Genomic DNA, 21434 nt, shown 5'->3' with positions numbered 1-21434 from the left:
CCTATATGAGACTCTTCCTGCCATATTGTCTGGTGCATTCAGTACATGCCTTAAACAATACAGGTTTTATACTGGCAATTAACTTTCTACTACTTTTAAATTTATTTCGTATGACGGTACATGCAAGAGTATTACTAACCCAGGGGTGGCTCGTGCTATTGGACTGCAGCCCCCCCCCCCCCCCAGCTGTAAGAAATAAAACTAAACAGAAATAACACAAAAACAAACAAAAACAAAATGAAAATAACAAAAATAAAATTAAACGAGTCCTGGACTGTTGGGCATGTGCACTCGCAGCATTTTCTGCTATCCGGATTGCTGGCAAACCAGTCTGGAGCATGCTCACAGAAGCCAGACTGTCTCACCAACAGTCTGGATTAGAAAAACAACACTGGACTTGCAAATTTCCCAGATGTCTATGCAGTTACAACTGGACAGGAAAGGGATCAGACTGCAACATCTGCAGGAAGGAGCATCACAGCACTTTAGGGGAAGGACTTGCTTGCTGGATTGTACAGCTCATTGCTTTTAGCTGCTGCAAGAGACTTAATATATGGAGGAGCTCAGCTGCGGATGGATTAACAGTTACGGAGGTGTATGTGTGTATAATGCCCCAATTGCTACATGGTGGTGGGTAGAGAATAAGACTTGAACCCTGTACCTTGGGCCCAAGTGACAAGAGCCTGAATTCCATACCCACCACTATTTGTAAAAAAAATTGCACATTTTTGCCTCATATTTGTTCTGTTCCTATGGTTTCTGTATTTTTGTTTCTTGACACAGTCAGTGGTGCAGTGGTGCACCGGTAGCGTTGTTGCCTGACAGCTACAGGTTCTCTGGTTTGATTCTTGGCTGGGGTGCCTTCTGTGTGGAGTCTGTATGTCCTCCCTGTTTTTGTGTGGGTTTGCTCTGGTGTCCTCCATTCTTACAAAAACATGTGTCTGGAGTGTTTCCCCTGGGCGTCTGCTGAAAATTGGCTTTTGTTCTGTTTCCTGGTTAACAAATATTAGATAAAAATGACAAGCATTTGAATTTCAGACTTCATATTCTTCAGAAAGTACATAGTAACATGAAATCTTTTATTCTAGCAATTTTCAAAGTTTATAAGATTGATATTTGAAATTTGTCCCTATTTTTGGGACTGTATTCCCCACATTATTGGCTTCGTCCAGGTTTTTTTGTGCTAAGGTTGAGAGCGATGGTGAGAACTGAAATCACTGAATATGTTTGGGGGATGTATTCCCCCATTACTGGCTTTGTCTTGTCTACGTGTTTTTTGCTAACAGGTTGAGAGCTATGGTGAGAACTGAATTCACTAAATATGTTTGGGGTCTGTATTCCCCCATTATTGGCTTTGTTTAGGTGTTTTGTGCTAAGAGGTTGACAGCTATGGTGAGAACTGAATTCACTAAATGGTAGCCATTTAAGTTTCAGTCTTCCTCTTTTTCATAAAACAGATGATTTGCAGTAGTGGTATGTTGCTCTGACTGTTTTGGACAGGGTCCTGGGTTCATAACTTGGCAATGAAATATATGGTGGTAGCACAGCATTTTATTCTAGCAACTTTTCAACATTATACAAGCAATGTTTAAAATGTGTCTCTGGTTTTTGGGCTTTTGTCCCCCCCCAATAAATGTTGGCTTTTTCCAGGTTTCTTGTGATGCAAAGTTCAGAGATACAGCTGAGTGTCAAGTACATTTTACAAGAAGTTGAGAGCTGCAGGGGAACAAAAGTTTAGTGCTGCTTATGGTGAGTCTGCTTGCACTGTTAATAGCACAACAGGTAGTGTACTTGGTTTTGATGCAGAAAGCTGTGTGTTCTACTCCCACAATAGGTAGATGCATTGCTGTTACTGTACTATGTTGTAAAGGGGGTGGATGCTGCAGCCCTTTTTGGCAAAGATACCTAGTAACTATGAACCTGTTATCAGTTTGCCATCCATTCCCTGTTGCAATATTACTAGCTTATCATTTTTTTAATGCAACATAGGCAATTTATTCCTCAATGGAAACAGGCACTTTTTTGTAGATGAAACAATGAAATATAAAGTTGTTTGCTAGCAGCAACCTCTTCATTAGTTACAGATTTCTTTAACGTGGAATTATTTAGATGACTTTTACTTCTTCAGAGATTGTGCATATTTACTGATAATGGTGGACTGTAGATGTTTGAGTAGACTTTTATGATGGAAATGTTCTGAACTGGGCAGTTTTGGCATTACTGGTGCATGCATTTTGTTTCATTGTTTACTGGAAAATTTTTCTGAATTGGGCAGTTTTGGCATTATCGGTGCATGCGTTTTGTTTCATTGTTTAATGGAAAAATGTTCAAAACAATAAATTTGAAACGCCCTCTAACAACTGTACTGTATTGTACAAGGAATATAATTTAGCACAATTAGGAAGGTGTATCAAAGAGCACATGTATGTTTCATGTGCAAGGGGCCTATGATTTGAAAATGGCCCAAAGTTAATCTTTATCTACCACTGGCAAAATGTATTTTCTTCGAATCTGGGTTTCAATACTGTTTCAATGAATGTGAGTTTCAAGGGCAGACAAGTTTTAATGCTAAGTCTGTTTTCATTGTGAGACTGCATTGCTTTGTTTTGCAGACAGATGTCTTAGTGTTTGTGCTGTAAGATGCAAAATAAAACTTTCAAATGAAGTCCAAATCATCATAGAAATAAAGGAGTATGCACATTAGTATTTATGGTAAATGGGGTGAAATAGCCAAGTAATGGTTCACTGGAATGGCTGCAGGGGGGAGGCTCCATTCGACCATGATTTTGTGAGGGGGAAGGGCGGCAAACTCAAAGACAGCCCCGGCTGAACTATACCTCCCAACTGTCCAGATTTTCACAAAATGAATAGATTTTTGCTTCTTATTTTTGGTTTGTTCCTCATAAAATTTGTGGTTTTCTGGCAAATCATTTAGGAATTAAGTCACTATATAATGACAGACACTGAGTTTCAGACTTCATAACCTTCAGAAAAATGCATGCTAAAGTAAGACCTGTTATTCTATCAACTGTCTCAGTTTATACAAGAGTAATTTTTAGTACTGTTTATATGTTCCCCCAATATATTTGGCCTTGTACAGATTTATTGCATTAACAGGTTGAGAGGTACATGCAAATAAATTGCTTTATAGAATTAGGCATAGCCAAACCTCTCAACTATCCCCGATTTTGGCTCAAAATGTTGCTCTTCCCCTAATAATCCCTCCGTAAACTAGCAATTTTGGAAGAAAACGTGGAGGGTTTACAATTAAGAAATAACTGTAATAATCAGAGTTATAGATTACTTTTATTTCAGAAATGCATGTAGATTCTTTTATTTTGCCATCTGCTCAAGTTAGCAGTACTAATATTAAAAAATTGTCCCTTCTTTGACAGGTTCCCAGCTGTATTGTGTACCTATTTTATATTTTTGCGTCACATTTTGTCGTCCATTTTTCATAAAATTGTGGGGGGTCTTTTTGCAAATTAGTGGCAAATCGTTAAACACTGAAGTTAGAAAATAATGACAGACATTTGAGTTTCAGATTTCATACCCTTCCGAAAATTCATACTAATGCAAGACCTACTATTCTATTATCTTTCTCAGTTTATAAAAGCAATATTTTAAAATTTTCCTTGTTTTTGGGCCTTTGTCCCATGTCTATGTATAGCTTTGCCCAGATTTCTTGCTCTGAGGTTGAGAGTATGACAAATGCATTAGGGCCATCACAGTCAGCCAGAGACATTTCAAATTGTGACATACTTGTTGCACCCCACTCCCCCATGTAGTAACTCTGGATGTGTACAAGCAAGGCAAGGAGCAGTTATGCAGTGTAAATGGGCAGAGTATCCCCCCATCCAAGGTAGACATAAGTACTACAGTGGCTTTTCATCTGTCCTTGATTTTGCAGAATGGTCTGGTTTCTGTCATATTTTTGTACTGTTGATTTATGCTTATTATTACTCAGAAAGTGCCTGCTGCTCTGTGTTTTAGTAGCAATGCTTTAATGACCATCAGGTAAGCTTATCTGAGATTGTAAGATGCAAGTAAGCTTTAATAAGCATACTGTTAAAAGAATTGCCAACATTGAAAGCCTTTCTGTTGTTGTCATGCAGAGAATACTTACATAACTAGATAATGTATTAGCCATGGGTATTGAAATGCATATGACAGTATTTGTAATAAAGGACAGGATTACATTATTTTAAGAAGCTTAGTGCACTTGTTGGAGACTTCCAGTCATCTCTGCAGGCTTTACCCGTAAACTAAACAGAATGCCAATCTATTATGTGTGGTCCATAACCTGTACAGTAATCCTTTAAGCAATGTAGCTTAAGCTTGTTTCTTGTTTGCTTTTCATTTTTTACTTTGATTATGTTTTCCCTATGAAACAAGTAGATAGTTGTCAGGCAGCAGGTCTTTTTTGGATAAGAAACATTTTTACAAGTGGGGGTATCACAGAGATTGCTTCTTTCAGCATGTTACTTGATACTTTAATAAAGCTGAATATAAATTATAATTAAAACTGTAGTGCAAGGAGAAGTGGTTTGAGTTGAGTGCTGTTTGTTTTTCTTATATTTGATTTTGACTGGCATTCCAGTAATGTATTTAAAAAGTAATTTATTTTTTCATGCCTCACAACCTTTTTGTTTTCATCTACATATTAAGTAAGCTGTCATACAGCCAATGCATTGAAATATTTTTTTTCTTCTACACTTCATTTTGTCTTGATTGGACTCTCATAATGACGGTTTGGCACCCAGGGCAGCGTATTTAATTAACATTAGTTTCTGTGGTTTTGAGCACAGCTCCTCCCCTTTCTAGTTGGCCACAACCCTTGCCATTGACCCCACCCATTCAGCTGTCTCCTGCAGCCCCCCCTTTGATATGAAATCACCAGCCACCACTGTACTAACCTGCCCCTGCCTCGCGATGCAACATATGCAATCTACAAGCATGGGCTTCCCAGTTCACAGCCCGCTCGTCTGCCGCTGTCAAAGATATGGGAGGAATATTTAGCCATACCTATCCATAATATACATGAGCTGGCAATTATTAAACAGGTAGTGGACTGATACACATGGCTGGGACATCCCCCATCCGCCTAGCCTGTTGGATCCACTGATCCAAGAGCTCCCTCTTTCTCTGCTTCAAGTCGGAATAGTGATGTCTGACCTGCTCACCAGTTCGAGGTATGCCAGTGGCACTGGTAAGGTCACAGGCGAGACGGTCCCAGGCTTCCTCTTTATACTGGGAACCCTGGTACTGGCTCTGCAGCAGTCTCTGGTCATGATCTTTGACAAGGATGCCCCAGCGCTGCCCCCAAAAGCGCACTCCTTCTCCCACACCATTCATAGTGCCTACAGGCGGAAGCTGCAACCAGTTATGAGATGTATTCCCGCCTGTTGGGTTTAAAATAGGGCCAATTTTCCATACTTTGCCGTGACTGGACAGTTTTGAAAATGCTAAGCTATGAGCAAACCTGCCTAACTAAGGTTGCCATTGCTTAAAGGGGTTAAGCGGCCTTAGGTCAACTGGTGCCCTAGGCAAAAGGGCTCCATGGTGCCCCCCACCACACCACTCGGTGCCCCCATCCTGGTCTATCTATATTAAATAAATACTGGAAAAGCGCCCCTACTAGAGCGGCGCCCTAGGCGGCCGCCTAGTTGGCCTATGCCTAAGGCCGGCTATTGACCCCACCCATTCACCGTACCGTACACCGATGGGCAAACTGATTTAGCTGGCCTACACATTGCTTACCCTAGTAAGCAGGGCTGTGCAAAGCTAAGCATTGCTTAATTTTTAATTTGCATACTACTTGCTGTTTGGTATTGATTTATTACTGATTACATGTTATATATGTATTTGGTATCCATGATTAATGTACATGTACACTGTATATGTACACTGTATGGGGTCCTTGTGTTTATTGGAGGTTTTCAACACTTTATGACAATGACACCTCACATCTGGACTTAATGCAGTATTCCAGTTTACATATTTATGTTATGTAGTAGGTTATACAACAAAAAACTGTATATAGATTCCTTTCACATGTTAAGTTTAATATTCCTATGGTGAGGATCTGTTTGGTGATACCTCAATCTTATGTACAGCTGTGATGGCTTACTGGTTAACTATAGTGCACAGGATCCTGGGTTCAAGACCTCCAATGGCTGTTTATTTTGCTGCTGGGCAGAATGGCGGCTGTTGCATACAGAATGATTAAGGCACTTTTAAGCAATTATAAGCGGGTTTGCTCGATGGCAAGCAATGCTAACTTCCAGTTAAATATGTTTACAGAGTGTCAGCTTCTGTACTGCTTAACCTATGTGCACATTGCTTACTCCCATGCAAACGGGCTTAAACCCGCTTACTACTGCTTAAATATGCTTACTCCCGCTTACAACTGCTTAACAGTGCTTACTCCTGCTTACCCCCGCACTAATTTAGACAGAAATGTAAAATGGCTCTTGAGAAGGTGGTGGATTTGGACACTCTATGGATTTATCATTCATTACACATTATACCTTTGATTTGTATCCCTGATTCATGTGTACATATACTGTATGGGGTACTTGTGTTTATCTGTTGATTCTACAACATTGTTACAATGACACCTCACATCTGCATTTAATGCATTACTCCACTTCACAAATATATGTTACTTAGTAGGTTATGCAACAAAAAATATTATTCATAAAGTGATATGACATAGAAAATGGAATCTACTGGAATGAGACTCAAACCGGGAATGAATGCTCGTAAAGGTGAATGCTCTGACCACTACACTACTGCAGTACTGTTTTATTTGCATATATCTTGATATTTATCTTCTTAAGCTAGAGTATACATAGCTAAGCAATGGGCAAAGCTGCGCACCTAACATTAAATTTTATCTGTTTGATAAAATAAATAAATTGTTTATATTATACTTTAAATATTGCTCATAAACTTGGGGGGACTGTTGCTGGGGGTATGCAATCCCCTATGAGGGGTCTCACTCATTGTACTAGCTAAACTGCAGTTCTTGACTGCAGGGGCATGTATATTGTAAGAGCTCTGCTCTCAGACACAACCCCTGCACTTGTCCATGCTTAGTGTCCATTTAGGAGCTCAGGCAACGCGCCTTCATTAATATGCATGGCGCGCTGTCATGCTGCTGTTAAACGGTCACTTCCGTGCAGGACTAAGCTAGTCCTGCACAGAAGATTACTGAATCCGGGGGACTGTGTATTACTTGCAGATTCTGCCTGTCCTAATATATGTAGTTAGTACTGAATATTTAAGTATCAGTTTTCCATAGTAATGAATTCTAATGGGCAAGCATGCATAAAGTCTGACCATTTTAGTAAGATTGTGCTAGTCACTATCTTATTCTTCATTCCCCAAGTGCTACTATTACATGATAATTTAGCCTTAGCACAACTTGGTTAACATTCATGATTGAAAATTAACTCCTGCATCAGAGCATGGAGCAATTCCAAATCATCTTTATGAATGTGCACAGCTGCTCTTCCTAATTTTGTCCCACTTGTTAGCCATTTCAGTTGGCATATTTCAGCCCACAGAAAGCTCACTGTTAATGGACACTTGTATATCAGCCCTGACTAAATTAACACTGCCCCAACTGTTTCAGTTTTGTGCATTGCTGAGCATAGAATAGCATTAATTCAAAAACCTCCTTACACATATAACTTGAATTACTAATACATATTGACATACGGCTACACATAAAGCATAGCAGGGAGGGGCTGCCATTTTAATATTCAATGCATCAAATTCAGTTCAAAATAGGACCTCCCAATTATCAAACAAATTACCAACAAGCTCTGATTTGACTAGAAATTCAAGTTGTTAGGCTTGTCAAGGAAGTGAATCCTCAGCCTAAATACTTGAATAAACCTATGTTCTTTTCTCAGACATAAGTGTCCCAGTGTATTGTATCCATGGTCAAAAGACCTTAAGATAATTGTCTGTAGTATTAACAGTATAATGAATAAACTCCATGAACTCTGGACCTCAGTGAGTGATATCTAGTCAGATCTACCCAGTATCATGAAGACCTGGCTGAACCTATATGTCATTTGAGTAGTTTATGTTCTGCACTACACGTAAGGTCAGTCAGTAGCATAGTGTGCCATAACAGTAGGCCTCCAATTTAGTACCAGTGTACAAAACAGGTAGTGAGTAACTTTATTCTAGAAGTTGCATATAACCTGCTACAGAACATGATTCTGAGCAGAAGAACATTTCGGAACTTCTGCCCTGACTGGTCCTATAAGCCAAACCACATGTTCCCTGATCCCTGATGTAGTGTGTATATTACATTATAAAATAAAAAGAAATGCATATATCCAGGATGGGTTCTTAATGAAGGAACCTGGTCATGTGATTCAAGCTTGCATAATAATTGATTTTCTACTGAATGTAGTCTGATTATTTGTGTGTACATTAATGGAGTGAACTCCCCAACACGCACACACACTCATTGTTTATTACTATCGCTGATCTTTTCAAATGTATCAATGACCCTATCAATAGCCTCCTGAATAATATAGGCTGGACTGTTACTGCTCTCCTAAAACATGTAAGTGATGTTTATGGCGAATCCACAAACAACTTTCTGACAGCGGTGAACTCCATAGCACCAAAACCATAGAAAGCATTCAGAGCATTTAGAAAGGCAGCTAAATGCTAGCATTACAAATATTTAAGTAATATATGCAAAGATGAACTACAAAAGCTAAGGTAATTTATTTCTACCAGTTATTTACCTGCATGTTTGATCACTGTACGTCTTTCTAGAAAGGATTTAAACAGACTAAAAATATCATTCAGTCCTTAATATGGTACAACAAGCAAGCACAGATTACTACATGCTGGCAGATAAATTAAAAGCAAAAGGGCAGATCAAGTCTAGTGGACATCAACAGAACCAAGATTTTGTGCTGGGACCTTTCCTGTCTGGCATATACTTTACTGAACTAAAAGCTAATACCAAAGGGCTCTAGCTGACTAAGTTTGCAGATGACTACAAGCTAGGAACAGTCACTGAATCCCCAAATGATTTAGCCATCCTGCAGGAAGGTTTGTCCCAAATAAATAACTAATGCCAAAATTATGGACTGAAACTAAATGCCAAAAACACATTATTACATCATTTGGGAAGTCATCTATCTCAGGGAATAACCACATTAACAATATGCCCTTAAGAGTTGACCCTGTTGTTTAGGATTTGGGAACTTATGTGGACAGCAACCTAACTTTGGACCAACATGTGTCCATTGTTGTAAGAATGTCCTTCTTATATAAACAAAGGGGTTGTGTCTAGCTCTAGGGATGTCATTGTCCCCTCTTTACTCAGACCACATTAAGCCACTCATTAAATACATTGCCCCCTTTGGCATGCATCTGTCCAGATACATGCAACAATTGAAATGCTTGCAGAGATACATTTCTAAAATGATACAAGGTCTAAACAACCTGTCCTATATCGACCAACTCAAAGCCCTCTCACTATACTCAGTATCCTACAGACTGCTAAGAGGTGACGTGTGTATGGCAGACAAGGCATTCTTTCACCCAATACTGATGGATTTACTGCACACCAGAAAGTCAAATGGCATCAGAAATACTCAGTCTAGAGATCTACATCTCTTCTGCAACCTCAACAGAATGGTTTGGAGGAAGAAGAATATCTCACAGAGGATACTGCTGCTCTGTAACAGACTTCCCATCCACATAAAATAAAGTTCATCCCTGTCCATATTCAAGACCAACTTGGATCTATGGATGAAAAACTGAAACTTTACCCCAGAGTTGCCTCCTCTACTACTAATGGACAGAGACAGTTCCTAAATACTTTATACCTTATATGGGTCCCTTCAAATTATTTATGGTATGACCCCATTTACTCTCATTAGGGGCAATATATAATTATCAATCAATGGATGGGTAAGGGCAGTCTCTAACCAAGTGGGATATGTTAATTTGAGCAAAAACTGAGAAACTGACCAGGCTTAAAATGACCCACAAGGGCAGTTAGCCTTGTACTTTCCTATGAACCAATAAAATCTATTCAAATGTCATTATACAGATAGACATTTACTACAGAATTCTTGGGTTCCTAGTCAATCAAAGTTGTCCTTCATGGATGATATCTCAGTTTACTTATTTATTTAACATTTGTTGACTGGGAAAGTCAGACTAGGACAGAGCCTATTTTCAGAGGAGGCCTGGGGAGAAACACTCCAGACGCATGTATATGAGACTAATAAACTGTAAGTTGGGAGAATTATAGAGAATCACATAATGTCTTACTCTGTCATCCATAATTATTTGACTATTGCAGACCTGCGAAATTTGTCTAATACATCAATAGTCATGACAGACCTACTCTTTACATCCTTAAAGTCACTGGGGAATTCAAATAATAAGACTACCAAATTCACAGCCACTCTACCTCTAAGAATGTGCTACTGTATAGTCAAAACGAAAGCACAAACTAAAAAAAATTAAGAAAAAATCAAAACCAAAGTGTCTGGAGCCCGAAAGAATCACACAGCACCACAAAAGTTACTTAAGCGCTTTTGTTCTATTAACGTGTAGGACTTCATCAGAATAAAATACAAACAGGCAACACTGCTTATAAACTAGTAAAACCATGACATCACATTAATAATCATCCAATAAAATCACAATAGAGGCAATTAGTATAATAAGAATCAAAATAGTAGACTGGAGACCAAGCCACAAGGTTTGAAAAGTTTAAAACCAAGGTATTTATTCCACCACGATGATAACGTCAATAAGACCACATCCACCAACAGGAATACAAGCATAAACGCTGTTTCTCCAAATGGAGAAACAGCGTTTATGCTTGTATTCCTGTTGGTGGATGTGGTCTTATTGACGTTATCATGGAGAAACAGCGTTTATGCTTGTATTCCTGTTGGTGGATGTGGTCTTATTGACGTTATCATCGTGGTGGAATAAATACCTTGGTTTTAAACTTTTCAAACCTTATGGCTTGGTCTCCAGTCTACTATTTTGATTCTTGGTCTAGTTTCACCTCGTTTTTGTGTCAATTAGTATAATAACCAATCAAAAGTCAGAATCGTAAATACATTGACTCGAAAAATAAACTAAAATAAACAATTCTAACAGACTTATAAAAGTAAACATATAAATATGTAATTAAATAAATACATTTTTAAATCTCAAAAAAACTTTTTAATGAAATGGTTTCATTTAAACCTGGTGCCACATTGGCACGTAGGAATACTTGCCATTTAAGCTCTAAAAATTCAAGCTAATGATTGAATTCATTAACAAATGCTCTACAATCCACTTTTTCTAACACAAAAAATGTAAATTTATGAAAATGACTACAAACCAAACTACGCCTCACAAGTGCATTATTATGGTCTTTGTTCTTGATGGCATGTACATATTCAGCAATTCTACAACCCAGCCTTCTAGTTGTTTTCCCAACATAAAAACTGTTGCAACTGCCGTAACCTGCCAGGTATACTAGACCCTCAGTCCTACAGCTAAATCTACCTTTAGCTGTAAACATAAAATTAATGTGTTCAAAAAAATGAAGACTAGTGGAACTAATGAACCTGCAAGCAAGACAGGGAAAGGTCCTCGCTGGTTTCTTCACTTCATCCCCCTGTAAATGTGCCAATAAATATTTTAAATCCTGTGTCTTCTTAAAAATAAATATAGGGACATGCCCAACAACTCCTGATAACTAACATAAACAGGACCTGCTGGAGAGACAGATACATCTCTCAGAAGTTATCACAACTCTGGAATAGGCTTCCAGTCCATATCAAGCAGAACACCTCCATGACTCTGTTTAAGTGCAGTCTGGACAACTGGATGGGAAACCGTAAATTTCTGCCAAGGATTGCCCCAGCTTCTCTCCTGAACATGGGTAGTCCTTGCTAGAAAAAAAGAAGCTATGTCTTACCATAATGTTCCATCTGTGTTGTTCATCTTAACCAATCCTTGACAGTGGGTTCGGTTCCGAATCCTCAGAACTAACGTGGATGTTATTTTCCAGCTTGCGCTCTCTAAACTCTCAAGCCCGGCTCTACCCATAATGTTCCTCACACAGATTACCTCAGATCAAGTTTGCCAGATAGCAGAATATAGCCACAATTTTAGAACATCATACAATTATACACATAGAAAAAAATATACAAAGAAGATGAGGCCATCTATGGATTCCTGCTGAGAAACTGGATCAGAATCGGGGAGGCCTACTAAGAGCTTTAGGATGGGGGACAGTGGGAGGGTATGTCAAGGATTGGTGAAGATGAACAACACAGATGGAACTTCTTTATTTTATGTTGTTAATCCTCCCCTAATCCTTGACAGTGGGACAGAATCCCCAGCAACTTATGTACCTTGGGAGGTCTCATGGAAGAATATTCCGAAGCACCATAGAGCCAAAGGATGCTCGACTTCTCGAGATTTGATCTAGTTTGAAATGTGCAATAAAGTTATGGTGAGAGGACAAAGTAGCTGCTGCACAAACCTCACCTAGAGAAGCTCTTGCATGAAAAACTGCTGATGTGGCAACAGCCCTCGTAGAATGAGCTCTAACTATTTTGTGGAGTTGAAGTCCTTGAGAATGAGAGGTGAAAGAAATACAGTCTCTCAACCACTTAGCCAAAGTAACTCTGGAGACTGCACAACCCATTTTTAAGGCAGAAAAGGACACAAATAATTGGTTAGATTTATGGAATTCGGGGCGGCCTAACGGTTAAGGTGTTTTCCTTACAAATACAAGGTACAGGGTTTGAATCTCACAGGGGATAATTGGCTAGGTTTAAAATGGCTCACAAAGGCAGCTAGCCTAGTACTAACCTATGCAGATAAAAATGCAACTGTCTATGAACATCTAGTAAATGCAGAGCGTATTCTCCTTTACTGGTAGAATTAGGGAAAAAAGTTGGTAAATATATGGTCTGGTGAATATTGGATTCAGTTACCACTTTTGGAAGAAATGAAAGATTTGTTCTAAGTTGAACTCTGAAAAATTAAATAGGAAGATTTGCATGATAAAGCCTGTAATTCAGAGACACTTCTTGCAGAGGTGATGGCTACTAGAAATAAAGTCTTCCAAGTCAAAAATTTTAATTGACAAGAATCAGCTGGTTCAAAAGGACTTTGGGTTAATGCTTGAAGGACTGTTGTCAAGTCCCATGGAGGAACCGGGTCTTTAACAGGGGGTCTTAGCAAGGACAACCCTTTCAGAAAGGCTCTGGAAAGTTTAGGGGACATTATTGAAGAGTCACTGTGCCCAGTATGAAAATTAGAGATTGCTGCCAACTGAAATTTTATAGTCAAAGCAAAGGAACCAGACTCAAAAGAGAGTACTCAAGAAGTCCAATATGTATTCAATTGGAGCACTGAAGGGATCAAGTCCCTTATTTAAAGCCCATATGGTAAATCTCCTCCATTTCCACGGGTAAAGTTATCTAGTTGTAGGTTTGTGGTGTGCAATAATAATACTTTTGATGGGTGATGACAGAGAGGCTTGCCTGACAATCATGGGAATTGCAGAAACCACACCATCAGTTTGAGGTGCTGCAAATTCGGGTGAACGATGCCCTCTGGGTGAGTAAGCAGGTCTGGAACTGGGTCCAGAATCCATGGTTTCTGTAGCAGATGAGGTCAAAGGAAGAGAAAACAGACTTGTTAAGGCCAGAAAGGGGCAATGAGGATTATGGTACTATTCGCCCTTTATGCTTTCTTCAGAAACTGAGAGATTAACAGAACTGGAGGAAAGGCATATAATAGACAAGGCCAATTGTGTAGAAGAGGGTCTCTGGGTGACTCCTTTGGTGGAGGGATTAGGGTAAAGTAACTTATGCATTTGTTGTTCAGGGGAGAGGCAAAGAGGTCGCAGCAAGATTGGCCCAATCGATGAAAAATCTCATCTGGCACTACTGGATTCAGGGATCACTCATGATGCATGAGAATAGTCCTGCTCAATTTATCCACTATCACATTTGGACTTCCCAGAATGTGCACTGCTATGCGAAAGTAGTTGGAAGAAATTGCCTATTTCCACACTCTGAGTGCCTCTCGACACAGTGGATATGATTTGGTTCCTCCTTGTCTGTTGATGTACCAGAACACTGACATGTTGTCTGTTTGAACTGCAACTGTTTCTAGAGGAAGGAAATCTCGGAATGCTTGCAACGCCAATAGCACTGCCCTCATCTCTAGAACACTGATGTGCTGGTTGGCCTCCAATTGGGACAATGCCTTGGACTGTCTTTCCCAGGTAATGCCCCCCCCCCACCATACCTGGGAAGCATCCATGGTTACTATGGCTTGGGGTTGAGGTAGAGAGAAGGGGCTGCCCAGGAGAATCTGATCTGAATGAAGCCATTTGTGGTCTTGTTTGCAGAGATTGGTTACTAAAATTCAGTAAGACATTGGTTGATGAGTTAAAGACCATTGTACTGCTAGTAACCACTGTAGTAATCACATGTGCAACCTCGCTAGAGGAACCAGACTGATTGTGGCAGCCATTGAACCCAGGTTTGAAGAATTAATCTCACTGGGACTCTGTCATTCTGAATGATCTGTCTCACCAGAGCCCTGATGTTCAGTAGTCTTTCTGGAGGAAGGGAAGCTATACCTGAGATAGTGTTTAGTTGTACCCCTATGAAATCCAGACATTGTGAGGATTGCAACTGGGATTTTTTGAGATTTAGTGAAATGCCTAGGGATGAGTAGACAGACAGAGTATAGTCTCTTGCTATTTCTAAGTGATGCCTGGTGGTAGAAGTGAGAAGCCACTCGTTGAGATATTGGAATACTTGAAAACCTTGCAGTCTGAGATGTGCTGCAACTACTGCCATGCATTTGGTAAGCACCCTGGGGGTTGTGGTGAGTACAAAGAGCAGTGCTCTGAACTGGTAGTGACTGGACCCTGGCCAGAAGCGTGGAAACCTTCTGGAGCTTTTCTCCACCTTTATGTGGTAATAAGCATCCTTGAAGTCTATCAAGCACATCCAGTCACCTTTTTCCAAGAAAGGAAGTATGGTTTGTACCGAGACCATCCAGAATTTGGTATGGTGGACTGATTTGTTGAATTTGCTGAGATCCAAAATTGGTCTCCAGTCCCCTGTTTTTTTAGGCACTAAAAAGAATCTTGAGTAAACCCTGGATCCTATCTGGTCTGGTGGGACTTTTTGGATGACTCTTTTGTTTAGCAGCTTTTGAATTTCTAAAGCTGCTGCCTCCCTTTGATTAGGTGGAACATCTGGGAGTTTTCTCTGAGGCTTGGGGTTCACGAACAAGGAGATTTGGTAGCCTTTGGATATTATTCCGAGTACCCATTCGTCCAAAGTTATTGTTTGCCAGGCTGACAGGTGCAGGGATAATCACCCCCCAACTGCCTCCAGAGAAAGACAGTCAGCCAACCCTTCAGGGATGCTGATAGGAAGTATCAGAGAAGGATTCTGTAGATCCCTGATTTTGCGGTCCATTCCGGACCCTAGGGCGGCATCTTCCATTGTTTCCCCCTCTGCCCCAGGGGAAATCTTTACCACGTGAGTCATAGAAAGGCCCTTTGGATTTCCTGAACCATAGTCTCCCACTCCTCTGATTCCTCGGGTAGGGTTGCTGAGGAGTAGAGAAACATATGCCCACGGCAGGTAGGGTCTTTCCATCCTGCTCACTTCTGATCAGAGTTTCTTTAACTTTTGGGCCAAAATGGGTAGATTCATCAAAGGGTTCATTGATGAATGATCCTTTGAATGGCTCTGCAAAGTCACATAAGTGCATCCAGAATGCCATCTGATGGCTGTGCCTGAACCAGCTGCTCTGGACGTCCCTTTGGCTGCATGTGCTATGAGCCTCATGGATGAATTAGAGATGGATTCGAGGGTTGCAAGCTGGGAGGAGACCTTATCTTGTACCTCCACAGCTACTGCTCCTGCCAGAGTGTTAGAAAATTCCTTATTTAAGTCTCTTTGTAACCTGGTAAAGTGTGCCATGTAGTTTAACGACCTTAGTGCAAAGGTTGTTGAAGCATAAGCATGCTTCCCAAAGCTTTCCAAGGTCCTGGACTCCTTGTTAGGAGGATGGACAGTGTGGCTCTCTTCTGTGAGTTCTTTTTTGGTGGCTGTTTCTACCACCACAGCATCAACAGGGATTCCTTTGGACCAATGTGGTTCCTTCTTTGGTGCAGACAAAATATGGTCAGACCTTTTGGGAAAAGGGTTTATGGCGTTGTGTATCTTCCAAGCCCGCTGGGCGATCAATTTCACTAGTTCATCAGCGGGTGGAGAAATCCAAAAAGTGGAGGGTTTGGCGTGAAAAGCCTCCAGGTATACTGACTCCTCTGTGGAAGGTTGTGTGGATGACCAGTCACCCCTCTGTTTCAGTATTTCAAGGATGTCCCTGAAGGAAACATCTTCAGGGGATGACCTTGGGGAACCTTCGCCTTCATCAAAGTCAGTATCCTTGGTGTAGGTCTCCTATGGGGAGTCTAGGTACTTCCTCTTGCACTTCATCTTTGCAGAGACTTCTTCGGGAGGGAAGAGGTAACCGCCAGGGTGGGTGCTACCTCGGGCTTTTGCACCCTCTGTCTGGGAGATGAGGTCAATGGCAGTTCCAGTCGAGAGGAAGGGGAAGATATTTGCCCTGACAGGGAAGGCAACGACTGGGAATCCCCAAGGGATAGCACCTTCTCCATGATATGGAAGGCAGACTCCCCTGTAGAGGAGTGGGAGCCTGGAACCGAAAAAGACTGCTTCAGCACCGGGGTCACATCCTGCACCGAGGAGACTGCCTCCACACCTGGAGCCTGAGTCTGAACTACAAGGGCCAATGCCCAGAGAGGCATAGATGGCTCAGACGGAGCTTAAAAAATATGCATCCTGAAACCGACTGTTGAGTCCTGACCTTGGGAGTCCCCCGGTGCAGAAAATCTGGAAAAACTCAAGGCTGTAGTCGGAACTGAAGATGGAAAGGCTGTCGGAACCGACTCCATCAGAACTGGGGCTGCCGGAACCGAGGACTCCACGGGCTCAGATAGAGATGGATGAGGAGTGTATGTAAGTGTTACAGAACAAGCAGTTCTGATGCCGGCTTGGCTCGGAACCGAAGTTAATCCTCTTGCTACTAGGAGCTGGTCCACTGACCTCATAATGTCCTGTTCTAATAAACTTTTAGTAGACCTCACCGATACCATGGAAGGAGATCTGAATCATCTGACTTCCATGAAAGGAGTGTCCTTAAACGGGTTGACAAAAGGAGAGTACGACATTCTTCTTGAAATAGGCAATTTTGAAGTCCTTGGTACAGACGGCTCAGTTGAAGCCGAGGCATCAGAGTGTTCCAAAGGTGTCTTGCTAGGCACCAACAAATCTCCCGATGCCGAAGAACTTTTCAGAGCTGAAGAAGTTTTAGAAATTTTTCTCATCAGTTCCGAAGAGCTCGGAACCGAAGAAGGTCTCTTTTTTGAACTGTGGGAAGAAGTTCCCACTTCCCGTTTTCTCTTTAAATCCAGAAATGGCCTCGTTGAAAGAAGATTTTGACAGGCCTTTCAACAAAAGCGTATTCTTTCTTTCCAATAAGGTAAGGGAGGAAAATCCGTGACAAATAGCACAATTTTCTTCCAAATGCATTTCACCTAAACAATATACACACAGTGTATGCCCATTTTCCCCTCACACTTGGTACATCTTTTCAAACCTGAAGAGCCCTTATGTTTAACAGGAGATTGTTTCTTGTCAGACATATTTGAATTAAGAAGGCTAGAAGATAATTAGAGAGAGATTTTTTTTTTTTTTTGAAAAAGGCAAGGAAGCAAGAAAAAAATATCAGTGATGGTAATGAAAATACCCTAAGAGTAAAGAGAGAGAGTTACCAACAATGTTAAGTAAGAGAAATACCTCATGGTAAGAGAAAAAGGGTTAGAAGAGGAGTGGGTAGCTTAGATAAGGCTAGATATAATTAAGTACTAGACATTTTATAGGCAAAGATACAGAAAGTTTTATAACTCACAAAATTCACCAAGGCAGGTGTATATTACATTATCGAACTTTTAAAAGTTCGAACATCATATGGTCGAAGCCATATGATCAAACTTTTAAAAGTTCAAAAAGCTAAAAAGAAAATAAATAAACAGAAAAAACCTACCTGACCATTTTAACCAGGGGGGAAACCCCCTGCACCCCCCCCCACTCTTTAAATATACCAATTCTGAGACTGCACAACAGTGCAGGAAAGGGAAATCTTCCCATTCTGCATTGTACAGAGATCTTCGTTGAAATGTTCAAACTTTTAAAAGTTCAATCATATTGTGTCAACCATACGACATTCAAACTTTTAACAGATTGATAACATAATATCCAAGGCTCGAGAGATAATGATGGCATATCTGGTCTACGACACGGCAAACGAGATCTGAGGTAATCTGTACGAGGAGCATTATGGGTAGAGCCAGGCTCGAGAGTTTGGAGAGCACGAGCTGGAAAATAAAGGCTGAGTTGGTTCCAACGGTTCGGAATCAAACACACCATCATGGATTAGATGAAGATTAACAACATCAGATACCTTGGGTATAGATGATATCTCTCATCTAGTATTATATTGGGATTTAACAGCTAGGCTTGTAAAGATTCTTGGGTCACTACCATAGTAACATCCTATGAACCTATGAACTATATTTGCCATAAGCTCATCTGAGAATGCTGCTTTCCCTCACTCCATTTTCCTTAATGCTGTGGGCTCCTCTTCTTCTGTCATTGGAGGTTGTGTCTGGAGGAGTACAACATCTGTGAGGTTTTCTTTATTCAGTGTGAGGTTTTCTTTACTCAGAAGCTGCTGGTGGTACTCCTTTCATCTACCTTTGATGTCCTGTGGACTGGTAAGTTGTTGCTGGCATTTTTTATGAAGGGTGTCTGATGACTATTTTCTTTGTCTTTTCTGTCTTTGCCTAGCAACTGAATAGTTGCTTTGTTCCACCTACTGAGTCACTTTCCAAAAATTGGTAGAGTGTCTCTGATGCCTAGTTCTTTGCTATTGCAACTGCTCTCTAATCCTCTTTGTTAACCAAGCAGTATTTTGTTTTAGCCCGGTCCATCTTTTCTATCTCTCACATTTTCCCATACTCCTTTCTTTTGATGACTTCCTTGACTTCTGCATTCTGTCACCAGCTTTCCTTATGTATCTTATTTACAAACTTAGCTTGGCAACATATCTGATCTATAACCCTTACACATGCTGTTTTGAGCCATCATCATTCTTCTTCAATTTCAGCTATTTCTTCTTCTTCCTGACATGCTGGAGCCCTAAGTACTTCCTTGAACTCAAATAATTTACTCATCTCACTTCTGTGAATCTGTGCAGAGCTGATATAGCTAAATTCTCCTGGCTGAGTTGGATGCTATTACCATCTGATAGTCCAAACTAAGCACACTTTTTTGCAACTCAGTTTGCAAGTGTACTATATAAGACACTGAACTAAACATCTTTTTCTCAGATTAATGTTCTGTAAATACTTGTATTAGGTATCTGAAATGTTTTTGAACTGTGAATGGTTATAACTGTTGACTAAATCTGTTTAGATTCTGAACTGTGAAAGGTCATATACTGTTGACTAAATCTGTTGTATATTCACAAAGTATCTTCTGCATTTTGAACTAAGCAATGTATATGTACACGCTATAGCTGTGTACTGTATTGCTAGTGCCCTTAGTCTATTGTATGTTACACCACTGCATATTGTATTTGTTTTGCTTACCAAATAGCCTCATTTAATTATTAATCATACTACTACTTATTTGCATTGTCTTCACTGTATTGCTCAATTATCTCTGTTGTACCTGTATCTCCCTACTCATCTCCACTCATTTTCCACGCTCAAACTCAAACCTGCACTCTTTCCCCTACACCCTAAACACCCAGAGGCCCTCCCATACATTTTTCTCTTATCTCATAATACTGTCACTATCAGCTCTCACCTGCAGCCACTCACTCATACTCTTCACTCTAGCACATTCTATACCCCCTCCATATAGACTAAAACTTGTCCATTTTTATTATATCACTTACCTGGGTTCCTCTTTTCCCTAACCCCCTCGTTTAGCTTTTCTTTTTTTTAGGTTAGCGATTAACTCCACGGCTTCAAAGCTTACTGACCTACTCTGCCTAAAACTACCTGCAGTCAAGTCCCTTAGTGGGTGCATCCCACCATTTTTAGAGAATGTTTAAGTATGTCCTGCTTAATCTGCTAAATGCTCTAGTTGATACCTGTACTGTTGCTTCTGTGATGGCTATACACTTGCACATCTCTGGGCCGCTCCCTGTTTTCTCCATCCTAACCTGTTCCACCACTCTCCTACCTTCCTCTAACTATTTTGCTCTCTGAAAGCTGACTGCTGTGCCCCTCTCTGCTCATTCTCTGGTTTCTCCTACTCTGAACTATCCCTACTGCACTACTCTATCCTTTCTGCTCATCCCCTTTTCTGTATTCTGAACTACTGCCTCCAATCCTACAGATCTACGCAGTCTATTTCTCTCTGAACTCCTCAACCCCCTGCCTCTCCTGCTCACACATCTGCCAAACTTACCTACTTTTCTGATTCGTTTCTGAAATGTCTTTGTGGGTGTAGCCCTGCTCCGTTTGCCTACCCTACCCCATTCCCACCCATCCATTCATTTTCATTTATACTAGCCAATCCCTCCCCTTCCTGCCTGCTCAATCACTCACATCCTACTTCCTGCCAGGAATCTAGTCCCAGCCGCACACCAGCCACACTTAAACTACTTCACGTCCTACCTTCAGCTAGTACATTCACTCCACAACTTCTCTACACATACTCTAGTATGCAACTTCTTCTCTTTAGCACTACACTTCTCCGATTTCTCTCTGCTCTAACCTATCACTCTTACCTTTCCCACCCACATATATGTTCCCCTACCTCTTGCACCTATGAAACTCTTCCAACAACTTCCTCCTTTATTATATCCCCATCTCTCTTCAACTTCTCTACCACCCATCTTCATAAACTGACTATACTTCAGAAGCACACACCTACCTGCAAATCTAAACCTAAATTCTACAACCAGCTCTCACATTTTACTCCACTAATACTTGTTACTAATTACTTGCTCTGCTCTGGAGACATCCACCCCGACCCATTCCCCCTTTCCTCTCCCCACAGCCACATATCCCACAAGCCTCCCTCCACCTCCCCCTCTGCTCACATGTCCGACCATCCTCATCCTCATAGTCAAAACACATCTTTATACAAACACCTAACTATATAATATATTCACTAAATATTCAAAGTCTAACTAACAAAATCACTGAGCTACACACCTGGATAGCTCATACCACCCCTCACATTCTCCCTTTATCTGAAATTTGGCTCAAGCCACACATCACT

The sequence above is a fragment of the Protopterus annectens genome, chromosome 10.part0, assembly GCF_019279795.1.
Source record: "Protopterus annectens isolate FY-2018-M chromosome 10.part0, PAN1.0, whole genome shotgun sequence".
Classification (NCBI taxonomy): domain Eukaryota; kingdom Metazoa; phylum Chordata; order Ceratodontiformes; family Protopteridae; genus Protopterus; species Protopterus annectens.
This window is presented reverse-complemented; position numbering follows the sequence as displayed.